This window comes from Saimiri boliviensis, chromosome 13 (assembly GCF_048565385.1).
Source record: "Saimiri boliviensis isolate mSaiBol1 chromosome 13, mSaiBol1.pri, whole genome shotgun sequence".
NCBI lineage: Eukaryota > Metazoa > Chordata > Mammalia > Primates > Cebidae > Saimiri > Saimiri boliviensis.
In genome coordinates, this window is record NC_133461.1 from 88,211,809 (window position 1) to 88,220,764 (window position 8,956).

Consider the following 8,956-nt stretch of genomic DNA (forward strand, 5'->3'; position numbering starts at 1 on the left):
ACCCCAGCCCAGGATGGGACATTGAGGTGTCTGACAGGACTTCCTGTCTGATGTATGAGTACCCTCTGCAGACATCACCAGTAAATGAGCTGGCCTCTTCCTTTGCCCATCCAGAGACAAAGAGTTGTACCTCTTGAAAAAGCTCTACTTTCATGCAGTTCAAACTTTAAAAATCTGCTCCTCTAGTGTAATCTAAATGTTCTTCCTCATAACTTGCATTCACTGGTCCAAGTCTGCCCTCTGGAGCATCTCAGAATAAGTCTCCTTCCTCTCCCATCTCACAAATTCTTCCTAAATTTTTCAGATGAATTAAATAGAAGCTTCTATCATCTGTTAACTCCACATCCAGTCCTTTGAAATACAGCTTGGAAAATAGGAATTTTTCCTATTGAACCTTTAGATCACAATTGATTGCAATAAAGAAAGCAACAAATCCCTTCTTTACTTTACAGCTCTTCATTTTGACTCCAGATCTAAGCAAAAGTGCATTTTCTTTTAAGAACTGTGGGGGATCTCAGTGATCATCTAAGTCAACTCTCTCACTTTTTAGGTAAGTAACTTAAGGCCCAGCAGTCTTGATTGAGATCAGCGTCACAGAACGCTGGTTATTTGAATTCTGGGAGTGATGCTGAAGTGGAGTAGTATTGTCTTGCTTGCTCTCAGAAGATAAGAGCTGTGCTTTGACAATTGCAAATAGTTTTCGAACAAAATTTTCTTATGGCACAATTTTCTGAAACTGTTTTAAATGTGTTAACTTCTAGTAACATACATTAGAATCTAATCTTAAGTATTAATTTATTTGAGAATATCTCAAAACTTGTATCCCCCAAAAGTTTAAAAAATATCTTCAAAATAAAATAAAAACTAACCATCTCAAAATGTATCCTTTATTTTCCCCAGAATCAAATCTCTAGGGACAAGAAGAGGGCATATCAGTGCACAAGTATACACAATGCACGCACACACACACACACACACACACACACACACACACACAAAGTGACCCTATTTCTCCATTTTTCCTAGAGCTGACTTTCATACAAACTCATGATTACCATTGCTAATAGGTAGATCTAGTCAAGACACTTAGCCAGGGAGCCAACATTTGCCTTCACCTAACAAACAGGATGTAAAAACAACAGATAAATTATTTTTGACATAGACATAAATAGCTTTTTACGATGAGAATCATGAGGTCACTGTGACTTCTACACTTAAAACAATTAGACTTTCTTGTACTGTTGCACTTGAGAATTTAAAATAATAATGAAAAGGAACAAGAGAGCAGCATGTTGGCACTGCTCCTCACACACTTGATAGGTAAGAGCAGTGACAAAATAGCAACAAAATTTATGAGAAAAGAGTTGTGGCTGTAAATAGGGATATGCTTTGCTCCCAAATTGCATATAATCCCCTTCCCTTTGAAAAACACATAGAAGAGGCCAGGCACGGTGGTTCAGGCCTATAATCCCAGCACTTTGTGGGGGCCGAGGCAGGCAGATCACCTGAGGTCAGGAGTTTTAGGCAGCCTGGCCAACATGGTGAAATTTTGTCTCTAGTAAAAGTACAAAAAAATTAAACAGGCATGGTGGCATGTGCCTATAATTCCAGCTACTGGGGAGGCTGAGGCAGGAGAATTGCTTAAAACTGGGAGGCAGAGGCTACAGTGAGCTGAGATCCCACCACTGCACTCCAGCCTGGGGGACAGAGTGAGAGTGCCCTTCAAAAAATATTTTATACAAATATATATGAACATAAAAATGAAAATTCCATCATCCAATGAAAATCACTAGCCACATTTTGGTAGACTTGTCCAGTATTTTCCCCCTACATACATGTAAATATACTATATAATGTTAAAATATTGGGGTGAAAATACTTTTTATTTAACATTGCATTGTATCGCCAGGTTGTTAACTTGTCTTCAGCATCATGGCTCTGCATTCTTTGACATGTAGTTGCTCCCTGATTTATATAACACATTCTCTGTTAGTGAAATTCATTGTATTTTTTTTTTTTTTTGCAGTTCTTCTTTTCTTGCTATGACAAAGGTCATCTTTTCCAGTCCTCATTTCCTCCAAGCTGGAAACAAACAACACAGACACCCAAATCAGACCTGAGATTCTATATGTGAAAGTGCTTCTTGAAACGAATTATGTAATAGTATTGTAAAAAAGAAGAAATAGAGATAAAATAAGCCAAGTGATATGTGTCACTCAGTGTTCCCACAAAAAGCTAACTCCAAAAATTACATGATCACAATAGCAGAATGATGAAGGAGCAACATGACAAAAGGTAAGAGAGAAGGGATGAAGACGTAATACTCAAACAGCTTTGAAGATGGAGAGGCAGCTGGCGAATGACACGAAGGACATCTGGAGAATGACCCAGTTTCCCATGGGGTAAAAGAAACAATGTGGTTTGACATCTTCAGCAAACATTCCAAATGCAAGGAAGAGGGATGATGGGCTTGTGCTGGTGATAACAGCAAATTATTAAAGTGTGCATAAGAACTTTCGCCATAAAGCAAAAATTGTTTTTGACAATGCTACCAGGATAACAAGTTTCTACGTGCCGTCATCTTGGCAAAGAAAATAGAGTGTATTTGGAGATCAGCTGCCCCATGGATTTGTGGTCACCGAAACAAAAGCAAACAGCTAACATGGCTATCTGTTGAGGTCAGTATTTGAGGGAATATCCAATGTGTGTTTTATTTAGTACTGTGTAGTACAGAAAAGGTCACACACTTACATGTCAGAAGTAGATGTATATGTTCTTTTGTTTTTTTTCCCTCTTTTTTTCTTTGTTTTATTCTTTTTTAATTTTGTGTTTTTTTGTTTGTTTGAATTTTGTTTTCTTGATGCATATGTTCCTTCAACAAAAACTTATTCAACACTTCCATGTGCAGGGCTCTGGGCTAGACTTTGAGGATCTAAGGCTGAATCCTACACAGTCCTCCCTCTGGGAGAGTGATGAGACCTCTGAGCTCTTCTAGCAACTCTTCAGTCTCCCTTCAAGGTATGTGCTTCAATTTGGGGTTGCAAATTTTAGTTGTGTTTATTTGTGATGATTTGCATAACGTTTGGTTGTCCCACTAGACTATAAGTGCCATGAGGGTAGATATCTTGTCTGTTTTGCTCCCCACTGCTTTCCTTGCAGAGTGCTTAGCATACACTAAATGTCCAATGAATATTTGTTGACTAAAATAATACTTTATGTGAAGGTTAGTGATAAGTGTTATAAGCGGGATCTAGATCAAGAACTGATAAATTCTTAGGACAGAAATATTAATCCAGACGAAAGCTTTTTGTCTGAAATTATCTTTTATGGAAGAGACAGCCTTGAAAATTAGAAGAGCAGATTAAGCAATTATTGTACTCATGTAGGAGGGAAGTAATGGGACATAAACAACTAGAATAGAAACAATATGAAGGAGGAGGAGTACAGATATAAAATTGGCAGACAGTGGCCACCAATGGGCTATGAAGGTCAAGGAGAAGCAAAGTCTAAGAATGTGCCAGGAGACTGGGAATGATGGAGATTATAGAAGAAAGCAAAGGGCAGCTGCTTTAGGTGCATGAAGGGCAAAGGATCTCAGTTTAGAATGTGTTAAGATCACCTGTTGGAGATGTCAGGCACGATGCGAGCATGGGGATCTGCAGGTTTATGAGACCAATTCAGAGATACAGATTTTTGAAAAGTCTATGTAGAGTTTTTCCTTGCAGTTAGAAAGGTGGATGAAGTTGTCCAGGGACATTATATTTAGAGAAAAGCAGAGGACCGAGGACAGGTGCTTGAGAAATGATGAGATTTGGCAGGACTAGTTTTTAAAAGTTCAGGAAGACAAGGAAAAAATGGTATTTCTTTTTTTAGTGCACAAAACCCTATTACAGAAGAAATCATCCTATCTCCAATGCTGGGAAGTTCCCTATGTACCTTGAGAAGGTCTTCCAGGTTTCACAGGTGTGGATAACAGCTCCTTGGATAAAGGCAGCAGCTACACACTCTGACAGCAAAATGGCTGGAGAAGTAAAGGGTTCAGGATTTAGGAGATGGTTACTGGGACTTCAGCCCATGAACACCCCAAAATGACAAAGACAGCTCTTAGTTAGCACTCCTGTCTCTAAATTGTGCTGATTTATAAACAGCTGTGAGCTCTTTGATTCTCCGTTCAGTCTGACTGGCTTACTGCGGGGAATCCTTTAACACCAACGAAGCCATAAAGCTTGAGCTTTGTGTTTCACTGTTGCTGGAATATTTTGTCTCCAGTCTCCTAAACATCAGTCTGGGAGACTGGAACATCTCACAATTTCTTCTTGTAATCTGAAGCTAAACCCACCCGGGTCTACCATTCTGCCTGGTGAGGGTTCCACTTGCTTATGCATCAAGATGTTATGCTAAACTAGCTAAAATCACTAAAAAATATGGGATGACTTTGAAAGGTGAAGAAAAGAGGGTAAAAATACAGTAATTTTTTGCTAAGTCTCCATTATGCTAATAATAGGTAAGCACCCCCAATGACTAAGAGCTAATACCTTAGACCAAGTCCTTGAATAAAATAGACAAAGCTGAAATGAATGAAACAGTGACATAAGCATCATGCAGCACATTTTCAGGCTTATGGCAATACATGCATATTAATGCAAATATGTGCATTGAGTTTTAAATGCCAAGGACTGTGATAGCCAATGAGGATGAGATAAGTAAAATAATGCTCAAAAGCTCGAGGAAAAGAACTTACATGAATTCCTTACTTAAATGCCATAACTTAAGATACTTCAGGTGTGGAGTATTCATTATGTAAGCTTATGCTTTGCTAGGCAATGGCCTTGTAGTCTACAGGACATGCTAGACAGCTCCTTTGGTTGACTGAATTGGTCACATTTGTAAAGTGTACAGCCTATGTAAGGAACCACTGGGGCTGCCTTGCTCAGAAAGAGGCAGTGAGCAAGGCAGGTACTCAAAGAATCACAGCCAGCCATCTACAGCCTCAAGAGGTATGTGCCAGCCCCAGGAAGTTGACTAATAAAGAAATTGAATTCACTGAGAAAGGTCATTTATTATTACATAGTACAGATGCTCCTTGACTTGTAATTGGGTTACATCCTAAACAAACCCATTGTAAATGGAAAATGCTGTACAATGCATTTAATACGCTTAAGCTACTGAACATGATGGCCTGGCTTAGCTTACCCTTAAAATGTACTCAGAACATTAGCCTACAGTTGGGCAAAACCATCTAATACAAAGTCTATTTTATAACAAAGTGTTGAATATCTCGTGTGATTTATTGAATCCTGTACTAAAAATGAAAGACAATGGTTGTATGAATACTAGAGGTATGGCTGCTTGTGAATACGCATTGCTTGCAAATCATCATAAAGTCAAAATGTAAACAAACCATTGTAATTCAAGGAACATCTGTATATATGATATATATATAAAACATATTCTGTCATATATAAATATATGTATGTATATAACATATGCAAAAATGTATGCATATTCATATGCATATATATTCATATGCAACATAACTATATGAATATGAATATATAAGGATATGAATTATATAATAAAATGTAATAATAAAGAAATTTAGTTAAGCAACATACAATGAAGTTAACTATAAGGTTAGAAAGAAACAGAAAAACATGTTTTTGATGTTTTATACTTGTCTAATTTCTGTTGGGACTATGGCCAATACATTTCATAATTCTTTCCCAGAGAAAGAATTGTTTCTACATAGACTTTACTTATTAATAACAATCTTATGTGTGGCATTACTGGCCTACCTGTATGGTTTTCTTTTTCTTTTCTTTCTTTGTTTTTTATATACAAAAATCTCCATTCTAAGAAGCCAAGTTAGGAAATGCTATAGGATTGGTTATGACTACCAAGAGTAAAAATTCATTGAAATTTTTTAAAAATGAAAAATGTTAAACATCACAAATAATGAGAAAATAATACAATAAACCCCCATGTATGCACCCAGCATCAGCAACTGTCAAGGTTTTGACAGTCATATTTTATCTATTCTTTCTCCCTTTTTGCTGAGATATGAAAGTGAAATTCTCAGGTACAAAAAGAACATAAATGATTTAAAAGTCTAGCTATGTTTCTCTAGTGTACAATTTTTTTTTTACAGTACATTTTTCTTTCCATTTCCACAGCCATTACCCAAATTCTACTGGTGGCCATTGAAATGCCTCTTATGATGGTCTCAACTAGAAAAATATCTTTTATTTTTCTACCTGCCTCCAAACAAAAAAGAAATTGGTAACTCATGTCATAGTTCACAAATCTCTAGGGATTCTACACATCTGCTTCAGCCAGTCTGTGAACTTTCAGAAAACATGCAAATATTTTACATTTGTTTATTATGTAAGGGGTTTCAAAGCTTCTATCAGCATTTTCATCGGGGCCTATTACCTACCAAAGGTTAAGAATCTCTAGCTCTATTATATCTTGAAAGTATTTCAAATACATTTTCTCACTTCCATTCCATTAGTTAATTCTTTTTGTTTGTTTGTTTGTTTTTTTGAGACAGGGTCTCACTCTGTCACCCAGGCTGGAGTACAGTGGAGCAAGCATAGCTCACTGCAATCTCAAAACCTCTGGGTTCAAGTGATCCTCCTGCCTCAGCCTCCTGAATAGCTGGTACCATAGGCATGCACCACCATGCCCAGTTAATGTTTTGTATTTTTTTCAGAAACAAGATCTCACTCTGTTCCCCAGAAAGGTCTCAAACTCCTGGCCTCAAGCGATCCTCTCACCTCAGCCTCTCAAACTGTTGGAATTACAGCCATGAGCCACCCCACCTAGTCCTTAGCCAATTTTTTAATGTATAAATCAGGTCCTTGTCACCACTTCCAGGATGCCTTCCCTGATCATGTCACCTATAACTGATTTTCCCCATATTTTCCTGCAAAAGCTAGGTCACTTTCCTGTTTATTACATTCTGTTTAGATTTCAATCACTGGACGGATATTTATAATGTCCTACTATTTGCTAGGCACTATCCTTTACTTTAGGTGTGCTTAGTCTCCTAATGCACTGTTAGAAGAGGACAAACAACATCACAGTATCCAATATATCTTCTGTGTCCAAGGACATATTGTAGTTGTAGCTCCAGTGAATGGAAGCAAGGAACAGCAGTGGCATTTCTGTAGCGGGCGTTCAGCTCAAGAAGAATAAGTAAAACCGGACTCGTGGTGTTTTTTTGTTTGTTCGTTTTCTTTTTGAATGGGAGGCTTTTACAGAAAACGTCAATCTGATTATCCTGGGCATAATGATAAAGTGAAGCTCAAGCAAAGGTTTCCCCCACTTCACCCCACCCAATATACTGTGGCACTGAAAAACCACTTCAGAATCAGAAATATGCTGATCTCCATCAGCCATCTTAGTAGCACCTGAAATAGACCAGCGTCTATGTGAGACTTGTAGTTGGGTTTCCACAAATAACCTAGACTGGAAAAACAGCTCGACCTGAACTCTGCCCCTTACGCTGGGGATCAGGAGTAAGAACCTCTATACAAAAAGCAGCAGAGCGGTTACTAAACGTGCTTATTTTTCGTGACTGGGAACGCGCATTTTTAAAGTGAATGGGTCCCTGATGATAACGGAGTTGTTTAATAGGGGGTTAAAGATATTATGTTAGGGACCCGGCAGAACGTAGTTAATGCTATTGTCACAGAAGCATTGGGGGAAGGGGAGGTTTGTGTCCAGTTTTAGGCAAAAACTTCTCAGTTCCGCCCCACCTTCTGATGGATGCTTTTTTGATGAGGCTTGTTTTGCAAAACTCAACAGTTAAGGCATGCTGTGTCGTGGAATGATTTGAAGCATTGAAGCCGTGGCACACTACTTAATCGCCCATCTCCAGTTATCCCAATGGACCGACCCCAAGGGGGCATTTCCGCTGAAGTCCGGGGCTGTAAAGCGAGAAGAGCTGCGCTAAAGCTACACGTCGCCGTCACACCAGGTACTGCGCTGCTGCGCTTCGGGCAGACCAGGTGCGCCCCCAGGGGCGTCCTCTCTTACGCAGGACGGGCCACGCTGGAAGAGACCGGCGACAAGGGCGAGGCGGGAGGCAGGAAGGTCACCCTGGTCCCCGGCCGGGCGAGTGCGGCCCAGCCTCTTTTCTTGGGCACGTTCGGGCGGGGCGATCGCAGGGAACTGGGCGGGGAAGCGACAGTCCCTGGCTCCGCCGAGCGCCAGCCCGCACTTCCTTCTCGGAGGCGCCGCAGGCCTGGGTTCCGGGACATCTGAGCCCGAGCACCGCCTCCCCAAAGGTGAGGACGGTCCGGGGAGGCGGGGACGCCGACGGGGGCGGGGGCCGCGGGCGGTCTCCGGGCTGCTGTCGCGGGGCCAGCCCGAAGCCCTGGATCCCTTGGAGCTGCGCACCGCGTGGGGCGCCGGAGTAGGGCAGGCCAAGCTGGCCTGCGGCCGCAGTGGAAAAAAAGGCTCGCAAAGCGCCCCAGAGCTGGCCCAAGCGCCGGAGACCCGGGGGTGCATCGCCGAAACTTCTCTTTGGAAGCCCCGACAAGCGCCCGGGCTCGCGCGCGCGCTCCCCCACGGCCACGCGCGCACCCTGCCGCCCGCTCTCCTGCGCGCTCTCCGACTATTTTTTCCTCTTCCTTTCATCCTTACACTCTAAAATAGGTCAGGGGGTGGAATTTACACCTGGTGCAGCCCTAGGCTCTGAAGCAGAAGCAGCTTTTGCCCCTGGCTGCGGGACAGCGCTGTGACTACTCGCAACGGGAGAGCTGCTGCTCGTCCCCACACTGCAGAAAGCGCCGGCGACTCGGGCGCTGACAATGGTCTGCAGAGGGGAGGGGAGAGAAGCCTCTGTTCATCCCTAGATCCGCCGCCTCGGCGCCCGCCCCAAGGGTGGAGGGGGCGCGACAGGTCGTCTTGCGCGTGTCCCGGAGCCCGCGCCTGGGTCTGCACGCCTGGG

General features: G+C 41.8%; 1 protein-coding gene across 9 annotated transcripts in view; it reads left to right on the forward strand.

Moving 5' to 3' along the window:
- Positions 1 to 399: 399 nt before the first annotated feature.
- TRMT9B (tRNA methyltransferase 9B (putative)) overlaps positions 400 to 8,956 on the forward strand; it is a 75,748-nt gene continuing 67,191 nt past the window's right edge. For 3 of the 9 annotated variants that reach the window (XM_074383921.1, XM_074383931.1, XM_074383925.1), the window contains exons 1-4: positions 400 to 550; positions 2,027 to 2,678; positions 2,909 to 3,018; positions 7,810 to 7,981. The gene's annotated coding sequence lies outside the window, so the exon portion shown is untranslated. Of the gene's footprint in view, positions 551 to 2,026; positions 2,679 to 2,908; positions 3,019 to 7,809; positions 7,982 to 8,038; positions 8,292 to 8,713; position 8,956 lie in introns of those variants that run through there. The other 6 variants (XM_074383924.1, XM_074383927.1, XM_074383933.1 and 3 more) reach the window with 4 other exon arrangements.